Source organism: Callospermophilus lateralis, chromosome 5 (genome assembly GCF_048772815.1).
Source record: "Callospermophilus lateralis isolate mCalLat2 chromosome 5, mCalLat2.hap1, whole genome shotgun sequence".
Taxonomy (NCBI): Eukaryota; Metazoa; Chordata; class Mammalia; order Rodentia; family Sciuridae; genus Callospermophilus; species Callospermophilus lateralis.
Genome location: NC_135309.1, coordinates 125,210,065 through 125,230,020, shown reverse-complemented (window position 1 = coordinate 125,230,020; position 19,956 = coordinate 125,210,065). Strand labels below are relative to the sequence as shown.

Genomic DNA, 19,956 nt, shown 5'->3' with positions numbered 1-19,956 from the left:
TTTTATTTTATTTTGAGAGAGGGTCTCCCAAAGTTGCCCATGCTGACCTTGAATTTGCAATCCTCCTGCATCAGCTTCCTGAATAGCTAGGATAATAGACATTGTGAAAGTAGATTTTGTGAAAACCCTGGTGAAGTGGTACATGCCTGTAATCCCTGTGGCTCTGGAGGCTGAGGCAGGAGGATCACAAGTTCAAAGCCAGCCTCAGCAATTTAGGAATGCCCTAAGCAACTAAGCAAGACCCTGTCTCAAAATAAAAAATAAATGGGCTGGGGATGTGGCTCAGTAGTTAAGTGCTCCTAGGTTCGATCCCTGGTATGCACATACATACGTAAAATAAAAAACAACAAAAGAAGATTAGTGTCTTTTGAAATTATGTTAAATGGCTCTAATTGACCATACCCAAATGTATATTCCATGTATAGTCCAAAACATATTGTACCTCAGAAATATGTACAATTTTTATTAAACAATTAAAAGTAAAAAATTTTTAAGGCTAAAAAAATTATTAAATAAGATCATAAATATGAGGTTCTAATCTGATAGGATTGTGGTCTGATAAGAAGAGGGAGAGAGGTATCTGTCTACCCATCATGGGAAGACATAACTAGCCCTGTGCCAGCAGATCCCTCACTGGAAACTGCATCAAGCACCTGAATCTTGAAATTCCCAGCCTCTAGAACTTGAGAAATACATTTGTACTAGTTTAGCCAAAAGAAAAGAAATTCCACAGATATTTCAGTGAGAAGTTTAAATGTCAGTATAAAAATATTTTAATCACCTTTAATATCATCTGCCTTACTCTTCCACACTATTTTAATTTCAAATTTTTAGTGCTAACAATTCAATTCATCATGTCCATAGGAATCAAGCTATTATTTTTACTGACTGAATCCTGAATCTGATCCCCACATTTATGTAATCTGATTTTTGGTTGTAAACCAAAAAAACAGAAAAATAAAAATCCATTCACTAATGGAATTAAGGGATTTTTGTGTGTGTGTGTTTTTACTATATACTATGTAATACACTGGGGTCACAGTGGTCCCTGCTCTTATGTAACTTGTGAACAGAGAGTTTATATTCTACCAATAGTGGCTTGTGATTTAGTATAGGCTAAGTTCAGCCACTTTGGTTTGAATTGTGGTTCAACCATTTAGCAGCTTGGTGATCCTTATAAAATTAATTACATTCCTTACAGTCTCAGTTTCCTCATCTTCACAATGGGGTAAGTAAAGATTTAATGAAGTAGTCAGAGTGACTGTTCGGCACTAATAGCCTAATTGTTGAAGTGTTTATTCAGAACATTCCTGTGCTACGCAAGGCCTTGTGCAACGTGCTGTGTGGGAATTGCCTTCTGGAATTGGAAGTCACTCGTGAGTGTTTCAGCCCAATGAAGTCAGTCTTATAGAACTAACAATTCCTCTGGTGCTTAGTGTGTATTGCTTTGTACTGTTAACTATCTAAAATATTTGTGTTCTGAAGATGAAAATGTTGCAAAAGTATTTGATACAGAAATTCATAAAGAAGAATATGATCATAAATAATACCTTCCTGAAATAATCATTGTTTTACAACTGATATACTTCCAGTAATTTTTCTGTGTATGTGCATTTTTTTTGCTTTTATAAAATAAAGTTCCAGTTGCATTGTACTTTAAAAAGAAAGAAAACTACACTAATTAATATAAAACACTTTTTTTCACTTAGTTCTTTGTTTTCTAATGACATGGTTCTACAACATGGTATTTAATTAATATCTAGACTTTATAATCTTCCATTTTTTAAACACTGAGATGACTTCATTTACGTTAAAGGTTTTTACTTTTATATCTTAATACGTAAACTGTTACCTCTCCCGTCAGATTGTGAATGACTAGAAGGGTAAGAAATGTAATTTCTTTCTCAATATCTTCCACAAAGCCATACACTCAGGAAAACTCAATAAACCATGATTGGCTGATTGTTTAGACAATTCTGAATGCAAACCAAAGCTGGTATGTCCCATTCTCTTCTGGTTTTCATCTGGTATCTCTTTGAAACTATAAGTAGATATTTACTGGGACTCTATTCAATGACTATTTAAAGTTAAAGTTGTTTACACTCATCTAAAAATCACACTGAACATTCAAAGTATTTTACAAATGGATTTTGTCATTTTAGGACTCAATTTCTTTAAAAAAATGATGTGCTCTATCTTTAATAATTTAAAAATAATTTCCCATAAATTCTCAAAAATTGAAAATGTTCCATGTAAAATTATTATGAGTAGTAAGTCTAAATCCTGAATTAAAACACAAAATTGAAAGGAAAAGATAGATTCTGACTTGTGATTTAATTAATCACCCATGAATAGAGAAGCAATCCAACTGCTCTTTGACTGTTTGAAGGCAGATCTAGTCTGAAGAAACTGAAAACTGGGATCTATGGCAACTGTAGGAAACTGACGAGAAGCTTCAGGATTCCCAATTGTTTAAGGCATTTAAAAGGAATGCATCCAGGAGATTTCATTATTGGAGGAAGCATGTGATGTAGATTCCGCAAATAAAGTGTGACACTATGGCACTTGGTAACAATGTGTTAATTTTAATAACATATTTTCTCCCAAAGATCACTAATTACATTTTGCTTTTTTCCATCTGAATTCTGGGCAAAATTCTGTTTATTATTGTCATGTTTAGTGGCTCAGAGTTGGCATTGGGAGCTCCTTCAAACTGACTCCTATGTTATTTATGTTTCTTCATCTATTTGGGACACTTTGTTGATATCTGGAAGAATACCTTCAAGATTTTTCTTGTACATTTCCCTCTCTACCTAGAATCAGTCATTTCTCCAAGGAGCTATGTTTCATTTTAATGAAAATTAATATGTAGAAATTAAGACAAAGAGGTTGTTCTCATTGGTACACTGACAGGCCCATGTTGTGAACAGAGTTTGTACACACACACACACACACACACACAATGTCATGATAACCAATTCCAGCCTAGTAGCTTAGAGTTCTTCCCTCCACTCCACCCATTTCTAACACCAGTGAATTTAATCATTTGCTCTACCCCATAATACACACACAATAGTTTTTAATTTGCTGCTCTAATTCCACTAGCAACAAACTATACAGATGAAGTTCAAGATTTTGTTACTTTTTTTTGTATCCAGAAATACATTTATAGGGAAGATAAGTCAGAATACTGCAACCTAAGTTACTTGAATTAATTTCTTACTCAGTAGAGAATATCATATTCAGAATTCATGTAAAGAATAATCCAAAAGTCAGATTTTTCCATCCCTGCAATCATTTGTACCATGACTAGGATGGCCCATGTGGAGCCAGGCAAAATGAAGAAATATTGGAAGAAGTATTACTCAAAACTGGCCTCTGCAAAAACCAAGGAATAAGATACTTCTTTAGTTTCTATTATTATGAAAAACAAAACAAAGAAAAATTCTTAACATACCTTATTTGATGAAGCATTTGCTTTTTTTCTTGTAATTTGGCCTTCTGTTTATAAACCTATGCATGGGAATATGAATTTATTTCTAGTTATATCAACTGCAAAATGCCAAAGAGCTATGCAGCCAAAGGTGCACAATAAACAATAGGAAATGTGGGTCTGGAGCTTAGCCAATTGGACAGAATTACTGGCTATTCAGTAATAATTAAAGCTATGGGAGTAAATAGTGTAATAAGGGCAAGATTGTGAGAAAGAGAAAGAAGGGGTCAAGAATAGCCTCTTGGGAAAAGTATTTCCAGCAAATGAAGAAGAGGAGGTGGTAAATAAGAAATGGAGGCGGCCAATAATTTTTTTAAAGGAACCGTTTTTATAGGCTCAACAGCTACACATCTGTATAGATTGCTAAGTGTTTCCATGGTTCAGAGGATGATACCCCCCCCAAAGTATGATACTGTGGCATGTTGAATACTTCCAACTGAAGGGCAGTGGAAGTGTCCTTTCTTCCCCAGTGGGTGTCACTGATACCAGAGTTCCTCCCCTCCAAGGCAGGTCATAGAAATTAGAACTTCTTTCTCCCAATCAAGCCGTAAGACCTAGAAAGGTCATCCTTTGAAGGACCTCCAGTGAAAGTCAGTCATAATGTTTGGGGAGGGACAGATGAGGATGGTGGGAATAAGAGGTTCACAGAACAATTCGATAAAATGGGCCCACTATGCTGATCCCCTGTGCTTTCTTTGCCAAAAAGCAATTTACCTGCAGTCCTTCCTGGCCTAAGTGGATAAGATATGTCACCTTCCTCAGCAAACTATTTGTTATCTACAAGGAAATGCAGGAAGGAAATAAGTTGATAAGAGGAAGCCAAGTTACTTTGAAGGGAGAGATTTTTAATGATCCTTTTCACAGACCAGATTCTGGAAGATAATTCCTCCTAACCATAAAACCTGTAAAAATGATTAATAATCCAGTTAGAACTGCTCAGCATAGGCCAAAGTGATCTAGAATTCTCACGGCAATTGATACTTGAAAGTCTGATGTCACCCTGCTATCAGCCAAAAATCAAGAGGTGGACCTGGGTGGGACTCTCTGGAAACATCTCTGGGATCCCGGATAAAACTGGAGTGCAGGAAGGACACATTGTCCCTCTCCTGAGAGGAGCCACTTTCTCCCTTGAGAGTGTCCCCTTTCCATTTTCCTATCCTTGCAATCAACTCATATGTCTGAAATCTGAGTGGATTGCAAGAATCGAGGTTTGAAGGGTAGGTCTTTGCACTGCCTCAGTTTCTCAGAAGGCCCCAACTCTGTAACCATAAGACCTTCATGTGATGGATGTCCTGCTTTATACCCAGAAGAAAGGAACGCCACACAGAGAGGCCAAGAAGAATCTGAACAAACAGGCCTTGAAAGATCCCCCAATTTATTACCATCAGATTATACCCTCTTTGTTCAATCATGTTTCTTCTCAACTATCTGCTTCTTTCATCAGAATTAGCATAAGTTATGCTTACAATTGAGAATAAAGAGGACTTCGCTGTATTAGAATGACACATAGAAGATTCACATGGCTCCTGTGCAAGGATGACACGCAAATTCGTGAAGGGTTCCATATTTTTGTTTTCTCTGATATGTGGATGCCAACAGTAAAGGGGGTGGCTAGGGAAGAAGAGAGTTACTTTGGATTAGGTAGAGGGAAGTGAAGTGAAGAGAGCGGGGTATGAGGGTAGAAGGGATAGTAGAATGAATCAGATATCACCCTAGGTACATAGATAACTAACTATATGACCAGTGGGATTCCACATCGTGCACAACTGGGAGAATAAGAAATTATGCTCCATTTATGTATTATGTATCAAAGTGTAATTAAAACAAATAAAAATTAATTTAAAAATGGAGAACTTCGCTGACCAATTGTAAATTCTTGAAGTAATTATTTTATGAATGAGCAATCACTTGGAAACAATGTGTGAGTATAGAGTAATGTGGTATAGTTGATTTTGTTACTAGCATCTCATTCAAATTTACATGTAAATAAAATCTTTCAAGAAAATTGCCAATAAGATTACAACATAAAATCTACAGGCATTTTTCAATATGAGCACATGTTATGGTTTAGATATGTGTCCCCCAAAATCTCATATATAAGACAATGAAAGATGGTTTAGAGGTGAAATGATCAGGTTCTGGGAGTCTTAACCTAATCAGTGAATTAATCCTCTGATACAGATTAACCGAGTGGTAACTGTGAGGAAGTATGGTGTGGCTGGAGAAGGTGGGTCCCTGGGGATGTGCATTTGGAGTGTATAGTTTGTCTTGTTGTATAGAGAGCTCTCTCACTCTCTGGCGCTCGCTCTCTCTCTCCTGCCTGGTATGGTGTTTTAAGCTACTTTTCTCCACCACAGTTTTCTGCCATGATGTCCTGCCTCATGCTGAGCCCCAAGAAATGGAATTGGCCATCTATGGGTGGAGACCTGAAACCATGAGCCCCCAAATAAACTTTTTCTCCTCTTACTAATTATTCTTGTCAGTTTTTTGGTCCCAATGGTGAAAAAGCGGACTAAAACAATACATAACTATCAGCTCCTAAAAGAGTTTGAATCTGAAGATTTTATCTTGATAAAGTATGTATGAATGAAGAAATAATATTTATAATAGAAAAAAATGCTCACAAAACAGATCTTTATATTTTGACCGATCACCTCTTCAGGATGAACATCATTTTCTGTTTTTTATAACAATGATATAATTCATAAATGGTTTATTTTAGCCTCTGATTACTTGGTAAGCCAAGGGTTTGTATTATACCTTTCTAAATAAGTAATGTACATGTAATTATGAGAGTAATTGACAAAAACATAAGCCAGTCAATTTAAACTGTTAATATTAAGTAAAGGCAACAAATATGAAAACCAAACAAAATTATTTTGACACCAGTTTACCTATTTAGTAAATAGGGAAAATTACTGTAAGTATGTAAAGCTATTAAATGGTTCCTTAGAGCTTTCCATGTGTGTTTGAAGTAGTACGTGCTGCAGTTAGTGGCAAGCTCTAGACTTGCTTACAATGGCAGCTCCCCCAAAGGCACACAGGGGAGTGCTCTGAGGAACATAAATCACACAAATGCAAGACAGGAATAATTGAACTCTCCACAAAAAAGAAGATTGCTAGAAATGAGGTGGCAAAGGGTAATTAACAGAGAACCATAAGATGAGTTGAGTAAATACATAACTGAGGACACTGAGGAACACATAATGCTATGTTACTCTACTGACAAAGGACACGTGTGGAGTAGGTAAAGGATTGCTTCAGTTAAGCTTCTGAAGGATCAAGTCCATACAGCACTTTGTTTTAGGTTACAGCTCTTAAAGAGATGTGGAGAGAATAATAAAATTCCAGAGAAGAAAAGAGCAATAGTCAAATGCTAAAAGGTTGGTTTTAAAAATTCTTTTTTTTTTATCTTAAAAAAGAAGAAAATGATAGCATAAAGCGATGGTTCTCAAATGTTCTGGTGTCAGAATATCTTTGCACCAACTTTTAGAAGTATGAAGTACTCTGTTTTGGCTCCAATATATCAAAACGTAAGAAGTTTTCATTTACATCCTTAGAAGACAGAAGTAGACAGGCTGAAAATTAGGAATTTTCCCTGAACCCCTGAGACAACTGGAGAAAGCCACGGCCAAAACCAGTTTAACTTGAAAAGTTAATGCAGCCATAAACTAGCAGGAATAATTAGATGGCAATTTTGACAAACGCTGGAGGTTGAGTGTGGACCAGCCTGAGAGTGAGAACTTCCTGAATGTCAGAGTTTTGGGAGTCTACCACATTCTCTTGAATATACTTCTAGGAACCATGTAAGGTAAAGACCAGGGATGATTTTTATAAGGTTAAAAAAAAGTCCTGGAAATACATTTCACAACAATATGAATATCCTTAACATTACTGGATAATACACTCAAAAATTGATAGGATGGTGAATTTTATGCTATATGTTTACCCAATAAAAGAATAAGATAGCATTCATATACACAAATGACAACCAGTTAGAAGAGAAAATAAATGAGAGAACCCCATTTGTAATAGTAATAAAGGATATCAAGGATAAAATATACAGAAGTAAATTTAATAAGAAATGTCCAAAACTTCTATGAAGAAAATTATAAACATTCCTGAAAGACACAAAAATAGACTAGAATAGATGAGATATCCTTAGTTTTTTAAAAGATCAGAAATGTCATTTTATTAGGATTTTAAAAAGATAATATATATTTTTTTCATTTTGTGAGAACTCTCCTCTAAATTTTGTGTTTACATGTAAAATATATGATCATACTCCACTTAAGTTGCTGTTACCAAAAAGCAACTTAATCAAATATGGAGAGAAAATTAATCATGATATTTAAAAAATGTTTGATGCATTATAATTAGACACAACAGTGGGATTTGTTACATTCTCATACATGCACACAATACAACAATATAATTTGTTCAGTTTCATTACCCACTACCTCCTCTTTCGCTCTGCTCCTTCCCTTCCCCTGGTCCCTTCTTCTACACTATTGATCTCCCTTCGATATTCATAAGATACCCTCATCTTTCCCCCCTTTTCCTCTCTAGCTTCCACAAATTAAAGAAAATATATGACCCTGGACTTTCTAAATTTAGCTTATACTTAACATAATGCTTTCAAGTTTAATCTGTTTTCCTGCAAAAGACATAATTTCATTCTTCTTTATAACTGCATAAACTTCATTGTGTATATATATATATATATATATATATATATATATATATATATATATACCACATTTTCTTTACTCATCCATCCATTGATGGACATCTAAGCTGGTTTCATACTTTGGCTATTGTGAATGGTGCTGCTGTAATCATAAGTGTGTATGTATTACTATTATCCTTTTGATAGGACATCTCAACATCATGAAGATGTTGGTTTTCCCTAAGTTAATTTATAAATATAATGTGATCCCAGTAAAACATTCAATGTTTCTTTAATGACTCTCAATAATTTGATCCTAAAGTTTGCATATAAAAATCCATTTAAAATACTAAATTAAAAAAAAACTGAGGAGATCATATTTCTATCAGATACTTAAAAAATTAAAACACATAACTGGGAGAAAATATTTCCAAGGTAAATCACAATTAAAGGACCAATTCCAAATGTACTAAGGATTTTTAAGAGTTGAGGACAGAAAGAATAAAAATTTCTATAGAAAAATAGGCAAAAGTCATGAATAGACAAGTTCATAGGAAGAGATGAAAGTGGTTGATAAAAACATAATTTCAATTATAATAAGGGAAAATGCGATTTAAAACCACTCTGGGAGCCAGGCATGGTGGCATACACCTATAATCCTAGCAACTCAGGAGGGTGAGACAGGATAATCACAAGTTCAAGGCCAGTCCCAGCAACTTATCAAGACTCTTTCTCAAAAATAAAAGGCCTGGGAATATAACTCAGTGGTAGAGCACCCCTGTGTTCAATCTCCAGTGCCACACACACTCAAAAGTACCCTAAGATGTTATATTTTTACCCATTTAATTGGTAAAAAGTACACAGTATACTTTGTTGTTGAGGCAGTGGAGAAATAAGCACTCTTGTAAATTGCTATTGGGAATGCCAAATGGCTTATTTTGTTAATCAGCTTCATGGCTATAAGAAAATACCTAAGGTAGCTACTTACAAAAGGTTTATTTTGACTCCTGATTTACAGGTTCGAATCCATGACTGAGTAGGCCCATTGTTCTTGGCCTCTGGTAGGGATGCAAGGTGGCAATGGCGATGCACAGTGGAGCAAACCTCTCACCTCAGGGCCAGAAAACAAAAGAATTAGAGGAAGGACCCAGGGCTCCACTATCTCCTTCAAAGGCACACCCCTAACACCTAAGGATTTCATATTAGGCTCCACCTCCTAATAGCATCAGCCCAGGAACAGTCAAGATCCAAACTCTAGCACCTATGAAAACAAATATATAACAAAATGCACGTAAATTTACTATTTGACTCAGGAGTCATACTTGTTGGAATTTATCTCAAAGACACAACTCCATCTCACAAAAATACATAAATATACACAAAGTGATTAGCCACAGAATTAAACATAATTTTACAATATTGGAAACTATCAAAATGTCAGATTGATCAAAAGTTAAATTTTGGAAAAATAAGTTCTGGTGTCCTACTGCACAATAAGGTGACTATCTATGGTAACTACATTGCATTGATTATTTCAAAATAACTAGAAGAGAGGGTTTTGAGAATCCAGAGATTTAACTTAGCACAAAGAAATGTAAGTATGTGAGGTGATGAATATGTTAATTGACCGAATTAATCATTCCACAATGTGTACATTTATTCATGTGTCATACTCTACTTCATAAATATGTACAATCACTGTGTCAATTAAAAACAAAACTTGAAAAAAGAAATTGGCTGAGTGAACTACAGAACATCCACACAACCAGGTATTATTTACATGTTTAAAGAAAAAGAGCAAAAAACTTTTGTAAGAATTGATATGGAGTGATTTTTTAGGAGTTATCATTATCTACTGGAAAAACAGGTATTACAAAGTATGTGTGTATATACATGTATACATAATATACATTATCCACACTTATATATACAGATATAGAGATCTGTACACATATGCATACATTATACCCGTATACACACCATATAGTTTTACTTTTTGTGTAACAAAGAAAATAATGAAATTTTTGACCTCCAAGGCATAGGCATGAAAAGGGGCAGCATGTGACATTTTACATGTTTTTAAAAAATAAGTCAATAAAGATGAGAAGAAAAAAAGAAATCCTAAAATGTAAAGCAAACTGAAACAAATGATCCCACATGTACTTATAATTAAAACCATAACCAGGGTGAAAAGAAAAGAAAGCACTTATTCAAGTTACTTTGAACACAGCATTTGACTTTATATTTATAGTATTGGATGGGGCTGGATAGTGGGGGAGAATTTCAAATGAATCATTAAACTCTTTTTTGTTGTTATGTTTGTTTTATGTAGTGGTATGGACAATAAGATTCCAAAACAAATTTGGATGATTTATAAGACTGACCAAATGAATAATGTGATGATATTCTTGGGAGCTAAAGTTTTCACTAAGGAAGAAGGGACATGCAAATGTGAAATGAGAAAAGGAAAAAAAAGAATTTCTGTGGGACTGTTAGAATTGAATGTATCAATGTAAACTCATGATTTTTAAAATATGTGTATGTATATATCTTTGTGTGTATACAAATTTGAATATGTACATATACAAAATTTCCTAATTTTGTCCAGAAAAAATAAAAAGAAAAAAACACTCCAGCATCACACCAATGTATTTTAGAAGATGATTTTGGTCAGTACTATAGTTTTATGTTAAAGACTTGGTCCCTAATTTGGGGATATGGAGAGGTAATGGAAACTTTAAGACCTTGGAAATACTGATATGTCTTCTGGTCACTGGGGACATGACTTTGAAGGAAATATCAGAACCCTGGACCCCCCTTTTTCTCCCTTTGAAAATCAGTCATGAGATGAGGGGCTTTTTGCTTTGTCACACATTCCCCATTGACTATTTCAAAATAACTAGAAGAGAGGATTTTGAATTGCTCTTGGCACAAAGAAATGTAAGTATATGAGATGATGAATATTCCACCATAGGCCCCCAAATCAAAAGGGCCAACTCACTATGGACTGAAACCTTCAAAACTGTAAGCCAGTTTATAAGTTATTCCTCTTTATAAATTATCTCGAGTATTTAATTACAGTAATTGAAAACTGACTAGCACAGAAAATTGGTACTGAGAAGTGAGGTTGTTGGTATAACCGTATCTGAGATAGTGTAAAGAAGCTCTGAAGCTGTTTTATGGGAGAAATTTAGAAAAGCTTGGAGAAGCAGGCCTACAAAAGCCTAGAAGCCTGTAAATGGATCTTACTGGATGATTCCAGGAGGAGTTCAACAGACCAAAATGCTTATGGAAATGTGTAAAGATTGCACAGATGATGTTTCATATAAAAATGAGGACTCTTGGGAATTTGATTAGAGGCTGACTGTACTAAACCATGGCAAAGTGATTGTCTGCATTCTGGTTATTCAGTTGTTGTGGGAGGTTGAGCTTAAAGGTGATGGACTTTTTCATCTGGTAGAAAAGCAGGAAAGCATACAGGTAGTACCATGGGTATTACTGGCTGCTTTTAGCCCAATTTACAGTGAGAATCAGGAGCAAAAAGAAACAGAGCTGAAAGACTTGGAAAACTTGTAGTTTGGCTAGAAAAGGATCACATTTAAACCTGCAGCTAGGCAGGTGCAGTTGCTAAGGACATTAACACCATTAAAAAGAAGTCAAGTGCTTTCATTGGGACAATAGAAAAAAGCCTGAAGAGAACCCAGAAAATGGCCAACTCATAGTTATCATAGGCTCAGATATGTAGAAATGCAAATCTGTTTCAAAGACTTTTGTTATGATTTGGATATGAGGTGTTTCCCCAAAGCTCACGTGTGAAACAGGGAACTAAAGTTTGGAAGAGAAATGATTGGATTATAGCCTTGACATAATCAGTGAATTAATCCTTGATGATGTAAACTGAGTGGTAACTGGAGGCAGGTGGGGTGTGGTTGGAGGAAGGGGATTACTGGGGGTGTGGCTATGGGGTATATATTTTGTATGTGGAGAGTGGAGTCTCTCTCTGCTTTCTGATTATCATGTAAGCCTTTTCCCTTTGCCACACTATTCTGCCATGTTGTTCTGCCTCACCTCAAGCCCTGAGGAATGGATTGAGACTTCTGAAACCAGAAATACCCAAATAAACTTTTTCTCCTTTACAGTTGTTCTGGTCATATTTTTTAGTCACAGCAGTGAAAAAGCCAACTAAAACAACTTTCATGCTCAAAGTCTTTTGAAAAGAGAATCCCAGGGTAATTTGTTTGTCCAGAAATAGCTAGAGTGTTATTTGTGGGGAGTATCTTGTCATAGTTTAGATATAAAATGTCTCCCTAAAGCCCACATGTGGGCTGGGGATGTGGCTCAAGCGGTAGCGCGCTCGCCTGGCATGCGTGCGGCCCGGGTTCGATCCTCAGCACCACATACAAACAAAGATGTTGTATCCGCCGATAACTAAAAAATAAATATTAAAAATTCTCTCTCTCTCTCTCTCCCCTCTCTCACTCTGTCTTTAAAAAAAAAAAAAAAAAGCTCACATGTGAGACAATGCAAGAATGTCAAAAGAGAAGTGATTAGATTATGAGAGGTATAACCTAATAAGTGGATTAATCCAATGATATGGTTAACTAGCTGGTAAGTGTAGGTGGGTAGGGTATGGCTGGAGGAAGTAGGTCTTTGGAGAAATATCTTTGGGGTTTATATTTTGTTCCATGTGAGAGGAGATCTCTATCTTCTTCCTGGTTTCAATGTTCTAATCTGCTTTTCTGTGCCACATCCTTCTACCATGATGTTCTGACCTCACCTTGGGCCCAGAGCTATGGGGTTGGCCAACCATGGAGTGAAATTCTCAAACCATGAGCCAAAATAAACTTTCCCTCCTCTATATTGTTCTTGTCAGGTCTTTCAGTCACAGCAATGAAAAAGGTGACTAAAATAGAAATTGGTACCAAGAACTGAGGTTGTTGCTGATTAACCTGACCATGGGTTCAGTAGCCTTGGATGCTAGTTTGCAGGGAGAGGAATTTTCAAAAATTTAGAAAAGCAAACTATACAAGCTGTAAAGTGTTGTAAGAGGAGCTTAATGAGCAATTCTGCCGAAATCTCAAAAGACCAGAATGCTAAGAGGATGTGGACAGTAAAGATTGGCTCATGAGGTTTCAGGGGAGACAGACTGTACTGGAAATTGGACTAGAGGTCATTCATATTTTGTTCTGGCTAAGTTGTCTACATTTTTCCCATATCCTGAGACTTTCTACAAGGTTGAATTTAAAGGTGATGAACTAATTAATCAGGCAGAGGACATTTCAAGGCAGCAGTTTTTAGCCACATTTGCTATGATAATCAGGAGCAGAAATCAAAGGAGAAATATTTGAAAACTTTCAATTTTGCCAGAAAAGTGTGAGTGAAATTGGGGCTAAGGAAGTTCTTGTTGTTAGAGACACTACGGTTACTAAAGAGATGCTAACCACTTTGCACAGAGACAAAAAAAAAAAAAAAAAAAGAAAAGAAAAAGAAAAAGAAAGAAAAAAAGAAAAGATGGCTTGAGGACATCTCAGGAACTGGCAATACCACACTCATCTCAGGTTCAGGGATATAAAAGCAATAATTCATTTAAGAAGATACAGTGGGGGCACACTTCTTGCACAAGGGTGGCCTAGCAAATTTTTTCACCATGCTTAGCCACCCAAGCACTCAGAGGCAGTTTCATCATGGTCCCAGCGGGTTTGGCTGCTGCTCAAGACGGTGACGGACCTTGGCATCAACCACAGTGCTGGTTCTGCAGGAATTCAGGATGCTGAAGTTAGAGGGTCATGGAAGATTCTACCAAGATTTCAAAGGAAGACATGGAAGACCAGGCAAAGTGTAGCAGGGCTGGAGTCCCTCTGAGAGTGATGCATGAAGGTGTGAAAAGGAAGCTGAGGCTTCAGTGGAGATCCTCAAGATTAAGAGATGCCACTCGTGTGGGATGACTGCCAAGGAAAACTGCAGTAATCAAGCAGAAATTAGCCAATAAAGAGGACATGTGAGCTGCAATCAGCAAGGCCACAGGGGCAGGGCTACATAAGTGCTTTGGGGAGAACATCACAATGCCATGGGCCCCAGAGTCTGTAAGTGAAGCTTCGGGCCTTCTTTTCTGGTCTTGCTTTGGTACTGTCCCTTATTGCTAGGCCCCTATTTCTCCCTTTTGGAATGGAAATGTTTACATATAGGACATATATAACTTGCTTTTGACCTTCATAGGGGAAAACATCCAAGTCTCAGATAAGATTTTGGACTTGGACTGGACTTTTAGGAAATGCTAGAACTGTTAAGACTATGGGGACTCTTGAAATGAACTAAATGTATTTTGTATCATGACATGAGCATGAGCTTTTGGAGGCCAGGAGCAGAACTTCATGGTTTAGACATGAGGTGTCTCCCCCAAAGCTCATGTGTGAAACAATGCAAGAATGCTCAGAGGCGAAATGATTAGATTATAAGCAGGATAACCTAATCGGTGAGTTAATCCTCTGATATGGGTTAACTGGGTGGTAACTGTAAGCAGGCAGGATGTGACAGAGGAAGTAGATCCCTAGGGACTGTCATTGGGATTTATATTTTGTCCCTGCTGTGTGGAAATACCTCCTCTTTCTCTGCTTCCTAGTTAACATGTCCTGCTTTCCTAGGCCATGCCCTTCTAACCACGATTCTGCCTCACCTCAGGCCCAGAGCTATGGAGTTGACTGGCTACAGACTTAACCTCTGAAATCATGAGCCCAAATAAACTTTTTTTCCTGTACATGGTTTGTCAGGTCCTTTGGTCTCAGCAAGCAAAAAGCTGACTACAACAGATCTCTATCAATCAGGTGGTAGGGTACTCAGAATTCACTATAGCCATAGTTCAGCTGGTTCAGGTATGGCTCATGCTTGTGGTAAAATAGAAACCTGAGAATAAAGGGAGAGAGATAATGAGTCTCAAAGGAAACACCCATGATCCGCTGAAATGCAGAAAGCACCCATGAACAATTACAACTCCTGAGCATCCTGCCCTTGGTCTCTTCCTGCAATCTATACCCTTTTGACATGAGAGCAATGTGTAAGCACAGGGAAAGCTGACAAGAAATCTTGTAGCTCTACTCAGCCTCCACCTTTAGTTTAGCCACTATCAACCATCCCTCCACATCAATGGGTAACTATCTCTTCCTCTGGAGATAGCCAGCATTCTCCATGAAAGGATATTCATTGGTTTACTCCAAAGATTTCTTTCTTGATATTTGTCCTGTTTGCCCTATCTCCCTTGAATATGTATCTACTTTCTGAAGCAATTATCTTGAACCGGTGCATGCTGAAATTCTTTTCTATCACGTATGCTAGAAACATTTCTGGTCATGATTCAAGTCCCTCCTTCTCTCTGGGAACTCCTTGGACCCTTCTTTAGAATCATGTCTTCTCCCATGACAGTGAAAGACATTGGTGTCATCCATGTCATACTGATTTTACAGGCATGCAGAATGCAAGAGTTATAAGGCCATTAAAGATTCTAAAATTTCAAAGGACAACCTTTGGGGTCGGTTTGTGATAGAATCAGTCCCTGCATGTAGCTACTGATAAGGCAATTCATGGAGTTGTGAGACTGAAGCCAAAGTTGTAATGAAGACCTCAAGAAGATAGAAATACTAGGAATGTGGAATACCTGTTGAAGGAAGTCGTAAGCAGTAAGCAAAAGCCAACTCAAGAGAGTGGCCATGTGGACTGCTCAAACCCTTCAGATCCCACATCTCTCCACAGTGTGCCCCAAGTGCTAGACATGGAGATTTAGGACTTACAAGTTTTCCCAGCTGGGTTTGGTCTTGCTTTAGTCTAATCTTTCCTTGCTATCTTACCATTCCTTCCTTTTGGAATAGGAATGTTTACCCTGTGCCATTGCATCTTGTAAATATGTAACTTTTATTTTTAGAAGGGCTCATAACTCAGTTTGTCTTGAGTTTCACAGGATACTTTGGACTTTCGAGCAATGCTGGAATAGTGAAGATTCTAGAGACTCTTAAAGGAGGAATAAATGCATTTTTGCATTGTGAGATGGACATGAGTCTTTGGGACCCAGGAAGAAATGCTGTAATTTGGATTTGAGATGTGCTCCCAAAGCCCAGTTTTTTTTCTATCATGACACTATTGGACTTGTTTACCGGCATGGTAATATTGGGAGGTGATGGAACATGAGTTAGGGCCTACTCAGAGGTTTTGGGTCATTGGGGCATATTGTCAAAGTAGGTTCTGGGACCCCAGTCTGTTTTTTATTCTCCATGTCCCACAATGGTGGAACTGCTTTGCTCCACCATGTGTCCCCCACTGTAATGTGTAACTATGCCACAGACCCAAAAGCAATAGGGTCAACCAACCATAAACTGAAACTTCTAAAACTGTGATTCAAAATAAACCTTTTCTCTTTAGAATCTTATTATCGCAAGTATTTTCTGCAGTAATGAAAAGCTAACAGTTTATAATACAATTTCTCCCTGAAATAAACTGGTTGAGGTAGGATAAGTACAATGAGTTTATAACATCTCAATAAACAAAGTAAACAAACAAACAAACAAACACCCTCCAAAAACACAATGTACAAGATTGCAAGATCCAACTTAAAGGGACCACCACTGGCCTAATCTGGACAAATTGAGCAGAAAATTCCTGAACAGTAATAAAATATAAACCACTGGGGGAGGGGCAAAGGAACTAATTCATATTGGTAATAAATAAAGAAAAAGAATGAAGAAGAAAGGATACCTCTTGTTTATAGGAGAATGGCAAATGCTGAGTGGTGAATTTGGAAAGATTGTTGGAATTGAAAATTAGCAGTTTGTAACCATTACAGGAAAAAATCAATTAGGCAAAATTTCGTGATCCTTCTGCAATGTCTCCATAAAAAAAAAAAAAATTGGCAGGCTCTGTCTTTATGGGAGGAAAAAAACAGTTACTGGAAGTTGACATAAAGGACATACAATAAATTGATAAGAGTTTACACAAGAAAATAAATTCCATCTCAGTGAGAAAAGTGGAGTCTGCATCATTTACAACAGGGACTGTTCCCATCCTTCTCATATCCACATTGCAGCAATTCCTCACTGGATTGGTAGAGCAGTCCATAAGGACTGGCAGTTACCGTCTTCCCTTGCTAGTTCCAGATCTGTAACATAGGTTCTATTCTAGGAGAGGATGGGGCAGGTTGGAAGGAGCAATGTTTTCCGTCCCCACCCCCATGGTGCTGATGTGATGATAGCACTGTTCAGTGTGGGCATTGTGGACAGTAAGAGGGGCAGCTTATTGGCCTTGCCTAACATAGTAAAAGCTATATTCAAGGACATAGATAAAAAATGGAATGACATTTAGAAATTGGTAGAATAGGAAGTTCCATCCCTTAATCTTCCTTAGAACTACCAATTTTAACAATCACTCATAAAGAGAACTACTTTTATGGAATTTCAGGAAGTCAGCTTAGAAGTTCCAGCACCCAGTGGAGGAAAACAAAAACAAACAAAAAACAAAACAAAACAAAACAAAAACTAAGAATATATAAATTCAAGAGGGTATGAATAATTTTATTTTACCTGCATCATCCTTCCCTTAAGGTAGCATGACTCATTACCAAGAGACAGTCCTTTGGCCCAAGATTTCTGCCTTGGGGAAAACAAGAGTGAAGCAATTGTCTAGCATATCTATTTTTTCAGGACACTGCCCAAGAGGCCCACTTTTTTCTCACTTCTATACAGAACAATGAAGAGACTGACAAAGGTAAATAATCTGAAGATGTTAAGAGCAGGGAAAAGGGGTAGGGGCTCACAGCAAATAGTATGCAGACCTCAACAACCAATGTAGATCCCACTCAAAGTCTTATGGACTCCCCTAAGAATCCTTCCTATAAACCCTTAGATATCTTACCTGTAGAATTCCTTCAACTAATCAACAAGTTTTCTGACCACTGTCCTATCTATAAATAGCCAGTTTAGTATTCCCTTCATACCAGCAGTCAAATAGACTCTTCTGAGTTGGAAGATGGTATAAAACTTCAAACATTCTGAGGCACTGTCCTTTGGAAAATGAACAGAGATTTTCAGCACCCAGTGTCAGTTTGTGGGATCAAGAGAAGGCACCCAACCCTAAGTTTGCAATGTGAGGAAGGAGGTGAGCATATTCATATAAGAGATCTGAGAGACTCCTAGAATCTCTATCTGGGTTGACTAGTGAAGGTGTTTCCTAAAGCCAGTCAGTAAAGCCTGCAGGAGATAATTCCTGCTCTAGATGCTGAGCCAACAAAGTAACTTTCAAGTAACATACACACATACACTCACACTCACAAAATCTAGGAAACATGACATTGCTGAAAGAAAAAAATAGAGAAAAGCTCTAATGGTTGATCACAAAGAATCAGATATTTATGAATTGTCTGGCAAAGAATTTTAAATAATAATCTTAAAGTAGTTCAGTGAGCTATAAGAAAACACAGATAGACAATGAAAACAATTCATGAACAAAACAATTCATTCAACAAAGAGAAAGAAACTATCAAAAAGAACCAAGCAAATTCTGGAGCTGAAGAACACAATGACTGAAGTAAAAAATACAAAAGAGAGTATCAATAGCAGAGTCAATCAGCAGAAGAAAGAATCAGTGAACTCAAATAAAATCATTTGAAATAATTCAGTTAGAGGAATAAAAGAGGGGGAAAAACAGTGAGGAAAGCCTGTGGCACATTCAGGACATCATCAATTGAGCCAATATAAATATGAAATTCATACAATGAATAGGGAAATAATAAAGAGTAGAAAACCTATTTTAAGAAAGAGTGATTAAAAATCTTCAAATTTGTGGAAGGAAACAAATATTCAGATCGAGTCTGAACAACTCCAAACAGACTAAATATGTTTTCATAAAGATACACTATAACTATACCTTCATAAGGCAATAAGAAAAAGAGATTCTGAAAGCATTGAGGAAAACACACACACACAGAGAGGAAAATTCACAAATATGTGAACAACCCATATGTCAAAAGGAAAAACAAAATATATCTTGAGACAAATAAGAATAAAAATACAACATGCCAAAGCTTATGGAATGCAGCAAAAGCAGTTTTAAGAGGAAAGGTTATAGTGGTCAGTGCCTACATTAAGAAAATAGAAAGTTCTCAAACAAATTAAATTTACAATTTGATGAACTAAGCAAAAAACAAACTAAGCCCAAATTTAGTCAATGAAAGAAAATAATAAACATGAGAATAGAAATAAATTTAATCAAGACTAGAAAATCAATAGATAAATCAATAGTGTTGTTTTTGGGAATATATAAACAAAAATGACAAATTCTTAGCTGAACTGAAAAAGAAAAAAAACTCATAAAAATTATGAATGAAAGGGGAAACATTACAACTGATTCCACAGAAATATAAATGATCATAAGAGACCACTTTGAACAATTACATGCCAACAAATTGGATAACCTAGATGAAAAAAATTCCTAACACATTTCAATTCATCAAGACTAAATCATGAAAAAGTAATAAATCTGAACAGATCAATGATGAGTAAGGAGATTGAATTAGTAATCGAAACCCTCACAATGAAGATAAGTCAAAGACCTGAGAAATTCATTGGTGAATTTTCTAATATTTAACGAAGAATAAATGGCAATTTCTCAAACTCTGAAAAAAAATTGAAGAGGAGAAAAGACTTCCTAAATGATTTCATAAGTCAGAATGATCTTGATAGCAAAGTTAAAGATACTATAAGAAATTTAACACAGATGTAAAATGCCTCAACAAAATATTAGCAAACTCATTCAACAG

At 36.5% G+C, this 19,956-nt stretch overlaps 1 pseudogene; it reads left to right on the top strand.

Annotated features, from left to right (window-relative positions):
* Window positions 1-4,978: 4,978 nt before the first annotated feature.
* LOC143400552 (U6 spliceosomal RNA) lies at window positions 4,979-5,064 on the top strand (annotated as a pseudogene).
* The last annotated feature ends 14,892 nt before the right edge of the window (window positions 5,065-19,956 follow it).